Here is a 12,306-nt window from a genome sequence, read left to right as displayed (position 1 = left end):
GTATGCTTAAACAATTCACGTTTAAATTTATATTAATATAGGTAGCTTAATGTCTACCATATTTGTAACTGTCTCTCCATTCATTTATTGCATTTTTTCTCTTATTCACTGTTGTGTGATTTTAATTAAGCATTTTATACAATTCCATTTTACCTCCTCTCTTAGCATATCAATTATACTTTTTTTTTTAATTTAATGGTTGTACTAGAGTTTGTAATATACATTTTTAACTAATTTAAGTCTGCTTTCAGATAACATCATACCACTTTACTTATCATGCAGGTACCTTACGCATAACAAAGTATCCCAATTCCTTCCTCCTATCTCTTATGACATTGTTCTCATCCGTTTCACTTATCCATATCCTACAATCACCTAGTACACTGTAACTAATGTTACTTTTAACAAATAATTGCCTTAAGATCAACTAAGAATATGATATGCTTAGGAGTAGACTTTTTAATATTAATTCTTCTTGGTGTTCTCTGAACTTCATGAATCTGAAGTTTGTTGTCCTGTCATTAAATTTGGAAAATTTTTTGTCATTATTACTTCAAATATTTCTTTTCTTTTTTTTTCCACATTCTGGTATGCCAGTTATGCATATGCTAATCTTTTACAAATTGTCCCACAGCTCTTGGGTATTTTTTCCTGTTTATATTCATTCTATTCTTTTTCTCTTTGCTTTTTGCTTTTTGCCTCAGTGATGTCCAATCTACTGATGAGTCCATCAAAAGCATTCTTCATTTCTGCTATTATTATTATTTCTAGCATACCATTTTGATTATTTCTCAGAGTTTCCATCACTATACTTATTTTAAACATCTGTTCTGGTATGTGGTCTATTTTTTTTCTACTAGAGGTCTTAACGCATTAATCATACCATACTATACCCATACCCATTGCCATTGAGTCGACTCTGACTCATAATGACCCTATAAGACAGGGTAGAACTGCCCCCATAGGGTTTCCAAGGAGCGGCTGGTGAATTCAAACTGTAGACCTTTTGGTTAGTAGCAATAACTGTTAACCGCTAAGCCAATATCGTGAGAAGTCTCTTAATTGCTTCCAAGAGTTGATTTGATAATACTATGGAAAACTTACGCAGTCCTTTCTGGTGGTGATGTTCAAAATACATACTTTGCAGGACTTGCCAAAGTCATATGCTTTTCTAATTGCCATAGAATCTCTATCATTTGTGTAGGAAAACTACAGTAGACAAAATGAATTAGAAAGATCTGAAGTGATAAATGTGAGCTACTGTGGTCATTTATTTCATACATGTTATCTAATTTAATCTTTAAAATAACCTTTTGTGTTAAGAATTATTAGTCACATTTTTACATTTGAATTGAGATTTACAGAATTCAACAGTTTTATCAAGTTTGCCCAACCTGTAGGTTACACAGCTGAGATTTGTAGTTTTCTCTCTCCCTCCAAAGTCTATGTTCAAAGTCCATTTTTTTCTATGTTGTGCAAGTAAGGTATTGATATGATAACATACAATAGTCCTATTTTTCTGCCTGAAAATTCTGCTTCAAATGTAAAATGACTATACAGATTATTTACAAACCTCTCCTAATAAATATGGAAGAAATACTTTTCTTATCTTCTGTGTTTATATAGAACAGCACTGTCTGGGCAAGTTCTTAATACTTATTGTCCTAAAAGTTAAAATGTAAATAATAATATGAATATATACACTCTTTTAGTTATCTAGTGCTTCTATATACCATGGACTTCCAAAAGAATGGACAACTCTCTCTTGGAAGAAGTACAGCCAGAATGCTCCTTGGAAGTGAGGATGGAAAGACTTTGCCTCACATACTTTGGACATGTAATCAGGATGGACTAGTCCCTGGAGAAAGACGTCATGCTTTGTAAAGTAGAGGGCCAGCTAAAAAGAGGAAGATCTTCAACAAGATGGATTGGTACAGTGGCTGCAACAATAGGCTCAAACACAGCACAGTTGTGAGGATAGGGAAGAACTGGGCGGTGTTTCATTCTGTTGTACATAGGGTCGCTATGAGTTGGAACCAGCCCGACGGCACCTAACAACAACACCAGTGCTTCTATAATAGAAATACCACAAGTGGGTGGCTTTAACAAACAGAAACTTATTTTCTCACAGGAGGCTAGAAGTCCAAATTTAGGGTACTGGCTCTAGGGGAAGGCTTCTCTCTCTTTCAGCTCTGGAGGAAAGTCCTTGTCTCTTTTGAGCTTCTGCTCCTGCATGATCTTTATGATGTGGCTTGGCATCTATCTTCCCCTATCTTTGCCTTCTAGCTTTCTTGTTTAATCTCTTTTATATTTCAAAAGAGATTGACTTAAGACACACCCTAGATTAACAGTGTCTCATGAACATAACAAAGAAAACCCATTCCCAACTGGGATTATAACCACAGGCATAGGGGTTAGGATTTACAACACATATTTTCGGTGAACACAATTCAATCTATAACACACACATAATCTTGTGAAGATTAAACAAAAAATACCATGTAAAGCATTTACCAGTGTCTGCCTACGCAGAATATCACTAAGTAATTTTTGGGTATTACTAAAATTCACTTCAGGCCACTAAAGAGAGCTCCTTATTACTTTTTCTTTGTGAATAAATGAAACTTATATCTAAATACCTTGAGTGTAGGTAACCTATCGTTTTGTCTTTACATCCTAGCTATAGAGCACACTATTTAACAGATAGTAAAGGACTAACCTGTAGATAGGTTACATAAATGCATGAACAAAGCTGACTGTGCATGCAGTGTAATAAAGTTAACAGAATGGTTTTATTTAGGCATACTTAAATTGTCCTTGTTTTTTTTTTTTTAAATCTTATTTAAACTGTAGCTAATTCTTCTGAATGACCACAACCCTGTTAATTTTAAATCCTATATTCAATTGTTATTTTACCTGCCCTGAAGTGTAGATTAAGAGGTCTTTAAACATCAGAACTTTTAGTGGAAAATTCAGAATTTATTATTACAAATCTTAGCTTTAAGGCTTTCACGCAGGTGTTGAGAAAGGGCTTAATGGGAGGTAATTTATAAAACTGCTGTCTCATTAAGGAATTATTGGAGATAAATAATTGGAACATCCTGGTTGTTTAAAATACAATACAAAATAAAACAGTAAAGACTTTGGACATTTGTGTTTATTCCTGTCCTGTATGTAATATACTTTATAAATATTAATCCTGTGGTGTTTCTCTACCGTCTTTATCAGCTAAGTACAACATTAATACTGTCTTTCCAATACTGGTAAGGGACAGTGGATTCTATTCATAATATACTACTGTAGCCTTGAAAGTCAATAACTTTTTAACATTTCAGTAAGCATGGTCATGAATGTTTTTTTGAATAGATAATGAAGTAGCTCAACACAGGTAACATTTATGTGTATGCATGTGTGTGCATGCACACATGTGTGTGTATGTGTGTGTGGAACAAAACATAATAAACAACTCTGTGAAAAGTTGAAACATTTGTTTTAAACAAACACGGTACACTTACCATGTCTGGGCACAACCTTATCTTCAGCAAGATAAAAATCAGTGAAATGTAATATAGCCCAAGAACATGACACTAAAGATTTTTTTTTTCTCTCTCTCTACCTCTCTCTCTATTTCTTTTTAAAGAATCCAGGAATTTCAAAAGTCTGAAATTCATCCATGTCATAACCTTGTTTGGATCATGGAATCTTAAAAAACTTCAATAAATAATCTGGAAAGTTTAAAGAATATAGAGATTCTCATAATACTTTGCTTGAGATTCCCTCAAAGATGAACAGATATATTTTTTTTTTTTTTCATTTCTGGTGGCATCATCATTGTTCAAGGGTTGATAAACTTGAACAAAGCCAAGTGCTACAAGGCATTCTCACCTAAGAGGAAGGTCAAAGGGTTTTATTTGACTAAGTGCTTGATTGATGAAACATGTAAGTCGCCATTATTCTGTGCTAGGCACTATTTCTAAATGTGTTATAAATATTAACTTATTTAATCCTCATTACAACCATACGAGGTACATCCTCTTCCTATTTCGTTCTACATATGGAACAACTGAGGTACATATTGGTCCCAGGCAAATAGCAAGAAACTGTCATCTGGAATTTGAACTCATACATTAGCTGGTTTCAACCGCTCTAGTCACAGAATACTTTCAGTCTCGTTTATCCAACATATTTTCGAACAAACACAAGTGGATCTGTGTAACTGGTTTAAGGGCACATTGTTTGACTAGATCGCCATTATTGAATTTATTTCCTCGGTTTTAAGTACAATGATATGAATTCTTTTTTCTCTCCTGACAACTTTTCCAAATGCCTTACACTTCATCAAGTATCTTGAGAAGGTGTTTGATCATCTTCTATGGTTCAAAGAGTATAACCATTAGAACTTATATTCCTAATTAAGCAAACAATTACTTTCTAAAAAGTGTTTATACAACCTCCTTTGGAAGAAGAGCATATGCAACTTTAGGAAGAAACCAAATAACATATTTACAATGGTTCCAATTTTATATTTAATGCAATAGCATGATTGCCCTGATTTATGTAATGGGATTACTTATCATTTGAATGAGTTGATGTAAGTGATCACATCAGCTTCTGAGATTCATTATGAAAAATTCTTCTGGAAACCGCTATATTCAGCCCTTGTATCTGGAAGCAGGGGTTAGTGTAACTTTACTGAATAATCAGATATTGGTTTGCCTCATTTGGTTCACATATTCTTCATCAAGGTCCTGTGTTTTACTAATCTTTTTGATTCGCTCTTTGGCTTTGCATTACGATTCAGGTAGCACTAATCCTTTAATTTCTGCAACACTTAATGATATAACTTTATTTAATGATGTCAACGCCCAGTCTTCATTTTAGTTTCCACACGGTAAGCAATACTTCAATATACTGCTTAAAATCCTTAAACTCATAGTTTTGAGCAACATGGAAGCCTCCATTAACTAGCCTTGTTTACCTAACCAGGATACAGTGATAAAGGCTGGTGAGATGGTGCTACAGCTTTACTGAATGATTGGTCTTAGGTAGTATTTGTTTGGATGAAAAAAAGCTACAAAAGTGAACTTCTGAGTATTCTGTTCTGTTTGTGTGAGGATACAACTAAGGCTTATCAGACTCTGACTTAATCTACCCAGTATAAACGCTTTAAATCAGGCATTTAGTTGAAACATGACCCAAACACAAATTTCCAGGGCATGGCCATATTTTATCACTCACCAAGAACATTGAAGAATGGATTTATGTGTATATCCCTCTTTCTGTCATTTTAATAGAAAATATGTGGTGTTAGCTCCAAACTATAAGAGATGAACATACCTCTAATACGGTTTTAGTTAAAAGTTAACCTTTACTTAAATATTTCATTTATTATGTATAAGAACCAGTGAAGGGAGAAACAAACTAAACATACCTAAACTCTAGCCATGAATCACAGCATGAAAAATCCATGTCTTACACTGTACTTTTTCCTAGCCATATTACTATCAGTGTATTATAAGTAATGCCTTTAAATAAAGCAATACATCCTTCCTAATGTGAAATTCTGGATGCATGCTTGCAGATGAGATTACACAAAGAATTATACTTGGCTAATTTATTAACTCAAATTAACTTTCTGTATAAAAGTAGGTTCTACATTCACAGAAATCTGAGAAGTGATAAGATTTTAAACATATCTCTTAAACTGTAATATTCATTTTGCCACTTCTGTACATATAATGTTGGATACCTATTCTATTTATAATCTATCTACAAATGCCAAAGGATTTGCTGTATCAGAGGAATAAAACCCATTAGAGACAATAAGACATGTAAGACTCATTTAAAATAAGATTAAAAATGAGAACATTTGAAAGAATATATAACTACCATGTTATCAATATTCATTTTAAATATTTTCAAAAAAATGATTGTTTTTCAATTGAAATTTTAAAGAGAAATATCCACATAATTTATCCACAAGAATGTGCTAATTGATTATATTCACAACCAAAGGATTTGTAAGACTACCAACAGAATCTAGAGTTAGATTTTTGTGTGTTCTCATAGAAGTCTTCAAAATAATCTCTAAAATTTAACACCTTCAGTAATTTAATAAAAAAAAAATCATTACAGTGCTTCTTGACGTTCTTTATAGAAAATAGAGTTCAGAATCAAAGAGAAACTCTTCCTGTGGTCAGGAAAATGGATGGGATTTCAAACCATAAGGTCATATTGCATATAAATTATACAATATATCATATTGGTTCATTTCAGCTTTTTGAAATCACATTATATAATTTCTGCTGCAAGACAGCAAAGGAGCACCATTGACACTCAAGTTTTGAGACTACAGAGAACACTTGCGAAGTTTAAGTATATAATGTCAGGATATATTTTCAAGTCCTTGCAGGCACATTTGAAGTATCTGTTCTTTATTGGTTGGTACGGATGCTAAACAGATACATACCTATGGCAGGTACTTGAGTAGCTTTTCTGAATCATCCATCTTCTACTCATTTTAGGGAACTCCAAGTGTATGTGTCAGAGTGATAGAGAATTTAGAATTTTGTATTTTTGTGTTATTAAAAGACACATAGATTAGATAAATAAGGTTTCTTAAACTATGAAGTCTAAACACTGTAAGATATATTTTGAGTTGTGGCTAGTTGTAAAAAATGAAGATAAAAAGAGCATGGCTCAGAATGAAGATATTCTGCATATGTATTGAAATGAAATGATAACAATATATTATACTAATGGTCTCTGGGATATTGCATTTTATTGCTGTATATCAGCAATTAAGAAAAGCAGGGTGGTAAAGCAAGTGGAAATAGAAGTCATGTTAACTGGTTGATAAGTGGCTGATTTGGTTCTTTGTAATCGTCAGGAATCTAAAGAACCTAGAAATAAATGACATTGCTTTGTGCCCAGTGTGAATACACGTGCAAGCCAATCCGTCACCAAGACAGGTACAGAACAAAATTAATATCACAATGAAAGCAGTCAGGTACACACAACAATTTGTTTTAGAATTTATTATGCACAAGGAATATGCATATTTTTCTAATCACCATGCTTCAACGTATCAATCTTTTCTCAGAATATTATTCAAATGGTGAAATTTCCATTAAATGAAATCACTGTCCTTGGGAAATCAAGAGCCACAAAATAAAATTATACTATGGCATTCAGTATTATTAAAAATTGTAATTTTGAGAGTAAATTTGTTCATTATTATCTTTCTAAATTATTAGAATATTGGCAATGAAGAATAGAAAATATTATTATAAATATTAACAATCTCAGACCCACATATATTAGAACACATCATATAGGGTGTTTTTATTTTTTTCCCCTAAATAGGGTCTAGCTAAGTTAATATTGAAATTATCTTGCATTCTTAAAAAAAAAAGGTTTTGAAAGAGATAATTCATGGTAAGATTACATCTTATTCAGACATTATGGAAGTATGTATAATTAACTACAAAATAAAATATATTTTATTTTAAATTTAGGTTATCTAAATTTGTACTTCCCATTTAAGTTCAACTCCATCTGAATATTTAAGAAACCTTTAAATTAGCTGTAATTTATTGTCTCTAGATAGAAATATTTAAAATATTTTGTAAAGATCGTATATCTTTAATGTATATAAGGCAAGAAAAAATGTCAAATTCAATGGTAGCTATATGGTACCCTCAGAAAATGAAGGCAAGAAATAATAAGGTAATCTGATAACTAGTTTTTTTGTTTGTTTTTTCATCTACTCTGTTTTCCTTTGGTTAGATATTGTATTGGTCCTCTGCTTGAAAAACTGTAACATGAAATTCTCTCTCAGTTTTTGTTTTTTTTCCCCCCAATTGTCTTCAAGAAGAGAAAATTAGGATGTCAGAGTTTCTAGGTGGTAACCTTGAGATAGTGGTACTTTCCTCACTGGATTCTGTATTTATTGATTTAAACATCAATAATTGTTCTAAAAATGCTTTTGAATGAGAAGGATTCTGGTCTGCTAAAATAGATCGCTGCTCAAATTTTCTTCCCTAGAAATATCAAAAGAATTTTAAGAGTAAAAGAGATTGAGGCAGCACCACTCTGCCTCCTTGGGATAGAGCCAACTCTGGAGGGAAGAATAGTTCTAAATGGAAAGATCAAGGGTTATAAAATCCAATATAGTGAAACATACATGCTATGTGACCTTGGAAAACTACCTAACCTCTCGGATCCCATTTATAAAATGAATAAAATAATAACTAACTTACTAGGTAGTTGTGAGCTGAAAATGAGGTAATGTTTGGAAAGGATGCTAAGACTTGGGAGACTACTTTTCTTGATGATATGTTCAAGAGAAAATATGTGTTTGGTAGATTAAACAAGTGAAGTTAATGAGACTACACTGAAAATGCTCTAAAACGAACCATGATACCCCATATTCTAGATCACTTACTTATGTGGAAGAAACCTACTTTAGTATTAAGAATTTTCATTGAGTAACAATTTTTGTGAGAAATTCTCCAGGTCCTCAGTAGGGTGGACTGCCTTTATTCTTTTCCACAGGCAGTAAAACTGCAGAATGACATCTTTTGACTTTTGTCTTTGGGCCACATTCCTTGGAACTAGAACTGTGTTTTAGAAGATCGAATTTATTGTAAATAAAGAGTTTATGGATATGTTTGTGGTTCTGACTATTGGTAAACCAACTTGGTACAGAACAAGATTTGAAAAACAAAGATTTGACAATGAAGATTATTAAAGAAGCGGGTTCCTTAGTTTGTTTGGATGGTTAATTGACTGATTTTATACTAAAGTGCAGTTCAGTTTTTTATAAGAACCAAAATGAATTCATATTTTTTATCACCCCTGCCATGTGTTTAGATACAGCCTAGACATGGCATGACAGAGTTAGCACGTGGGAAAAGAACAAGGGAAATTTCAAAGTTTAAATTATTAGAGGAGTAAATTTCCAAAAAGTATTAGGTGTTATTAAAATACTGCTTCTACAAAAAATATGAAAATACATAAAAGGACCTGATAATAATGTCAAAATAGAATTGAGTTCCAGAATGCGATTAAAATCCTAATATAAACGAATCAGTGCTGTGTTTATGTACGTTTATTCACGAAGGGAAAAGCCTCTGGCCATGGGGCAATTGCAGACTGCACCTTTATACTCATTCCACTTTATGTTTCCACTTTTATCTATGCTTGGCTCAACGGAGTTATAGGGGCTGTCTGGAGTACTTCCCACTTCTACAGCTTTTTGGAATATAAAGTTCTGAAAGTGAAAATAGTGAGCTAAAATGGAGATTATAATTATTATGAGATTACCATTGTGAGAGTATATTTATGATATTATAAGATTATACCCAGAATTCTAAGGTACCCACTACAATGGATTACTACTTCTTGAAATTGGGGAAGGTGATAATGACCAATGATGTGGAGAAACAGTACTTGGTATTTAATAAATGGCTCATACTATTCCATCAACACCTAAGTTATTAAGAAAGTTCCTGGGAAGACTGATGGAAAGTGATCACTTGTCTTGGGGTCCTTAAAATACATGCTAAACAAAAACACAACTTAACTCTTTAGGAGGTGAGGGGTATATTAACTATTGAAAACACATACAAAGAAAAGAAAACCAAACAAAATATGAAATTTCCTTTGAATTCAATGAGAGCTCATCACTCAGAAAACAACGACAATGGGCTAGGACCGAATGTTGGAAAATAAAAGGTGTAAAACCCAGGTCATAAGCTCAGGTTAATCATGAAAATCTTTGTAAAGATTTTAAGTTAGTTAACTGGAGGCATGCCTACACAATTTTAATATCCACTACCAGTTTGCTGTTTTATTTATATCTGAATAAATAACAAAAACTCTAATAACGTGTGGCTCTAGGTTCCTACCCTGAGCGTATTGATGTTGGTAGATTCACCTCTTCTGCATTGCAGTGAGTTTCATGATGGCAGTTGCACAAAGACTACAGTGTTCCAAAGGAGCAAAAATAATTTGAGAGATAATTCATATTTTTGCTGTGGCTCTATTAGCATATAAAATTATTTGAAAAAAATCAGAGTTCACAGAAATACAGTTTCATGTTCCAATAATTCCAATAGTTACAAAAAAGGGAATAGTTCATTTCAGGTGGAAATAGCCTTTTCTCAAGGAATAGTTCTCCTCAAGTGTCCTTTAAAACACATTCTAAAACCAGAAGAGATGATTTGCAGCAGAAATTCTACAGGGTTACTTAGGCTTAGCTACACATATACATGCACAAAAGAAAGAGGAAAGAAAAGACACTGCTTCTGTCAGAAAAACAAGCACTTTTTCCCCCTGGTGTCATGTCTTTGGATATGTACCGCCTTGGAGAAATGTAGAAATCATTTTTATACATGGAACTGTCTTAGAAAACTAGAGATTTTAGTACAAAGAAATCAATTCACTGAAAGAATGTCCACATGCCATTGTTATAAGTTATTATATATATATATAAATATATATATACACATATATGTATATATATATATATATATACACAAGAGGAACTTACAAAGGACCCCTGTTTTACAGTTACTGATGTACTATACATTAGCATAGTGGGTTTACACCTTCTCCAGGCCTGAGTTACACTTAGTATTACAAATAATATTATAATAATGCTGAAAATACTGATACAAAACAGCTTTAAGATGATATTTCCAAAAAATATCCCTCCTTTTAAAATTGAACTGCTTAATTCAGGTTTTCTTTTTGAATGTTTCAGTTTAAAAAAGATTTTCCAAGAAAATACTAGCATTTAAAACATCTCTTAAAATGTCTATTAAATGACAGCTTTTCTTAAATAGATTATTTTTTACAAAGTATAATCCAAAAGTCTATTTTCCAGGAAAACAAAACTATAAACTCCAAAAGTTTAAATCAAAAACAGTATTTGTGATACACAGCATTTCCATATCCTGGGAAAAAAATCCTTGATTATTTTTATCAAGCTCATTTATTTACAGATTTGTAATACGGTAGCAACACACACCAACTTTCAGAACAAATCAAGATGAATTCCACCATTAATAATCATAATTTTTCTATTTTTCTAACATTTCTTAAATATTGCCCAGCCCAAAATGTATATCTGTGTGCATATTATAGCTTCTAAAGTATAGTGGGAATTTTAGATAGCAGTCTCATTAAGTCGAGCAAATTGCAGTGTGTATTATTCTCTTTTGGCAGAATTACAAACACACAAACAAAGGAAACATTTGGCAAACGTTTGTCTTGATGCACATGTGTCTTCCCTTGGAAAACCAAAATTGCAAATACAACATATTCACTAAACTCTTTATTAATTCTGATCAAAGTTCAAATATTTATCAAAGCTAGGGGCGAAAATCTAATGGCCTTTCCCCAAGGTATAGAGCTTAAATACATTTTTATATTAGGTGATGTGCTTCAAACATAGCTCTAATTTAAGCAGGTTAGTCAGATGCCATGCCAAAACTGCTATCTCAATCTCCCTTTATGCTTTTCATTTGTACTTGCTGATGGATTCTGTCAGTTAAAGAAAGCAGGGGAAACAGATCATGCAGTAGGTATGACAGTTTCAATTTGCATGGACTATGTTTAATGTGGATACAGTTACCAGCTTTTATCTTTGTAAAAGAAAACTACAGCCCTGAGTCCTACTTTTTTTTAATTTAATTTTTTATATCTTGATATTTACTGCTTCTTTATTAAATATAAATGAATTATTTTAGATTTATTGACCTATTTCATGTATAAAATATATTATTCCATATTTTTCAAAGAGAAATATTTTGTCATCAAATGAGTTTTAATATACCTCTTAGAGTTTTATTTCTAAGACCAAATTGCAATAGTTTACATATATTTTACTTTTTGTTTTGAGTCTAGATGGCTGCATAATCAGAGTATGGTATATTGGGCTACCAAAAACTGACTTTCTGTTCCTCAGTTCACCATATAGAGTCATAGATATGGGTTGATGAGTATAATGCAAATTTGGACATAGTTTAAAACAAACAAACATAAAACCATATATATATATGTATATATATATATGCACATATATATATGTATATATATGTGCACATATATATACATATATTTTAAAAATACAAGGAAAATGAAATAAAATAATATTTTTCATAGAAAGTGCCTTCCACCAAATTTAAAAAATATGCTTATACTTCCATGACAGTGAATCAAAGGGCATAGCATATCATGCTCTATTCATCATTTGTGAAAATTCATCCAACTTTACCGCTTCACTGTGCTATGTCATAG

Source organism: Trichechus manatus, unplaced genomic scaffold (genome assembly GCF_000243295.1).
Source record: "Trichechus manatus latirostris isolate Lorelei unplaced genomic scaffold, TriManLat1.0 scaffold00228, whole genome shotgun sequence".
NCBI classification, from domain to species: domain Eukaryota; kingdom Metazoa; phylum Chordata; class Mammalia; order Sirenia; family Trichechidae; genus Trichechus; species Trichechus manatus.
The sequence above is the reverse complement of the archived record's forward strand: the minus strand, read 5'-3'. Positions refer to the sequence as shown.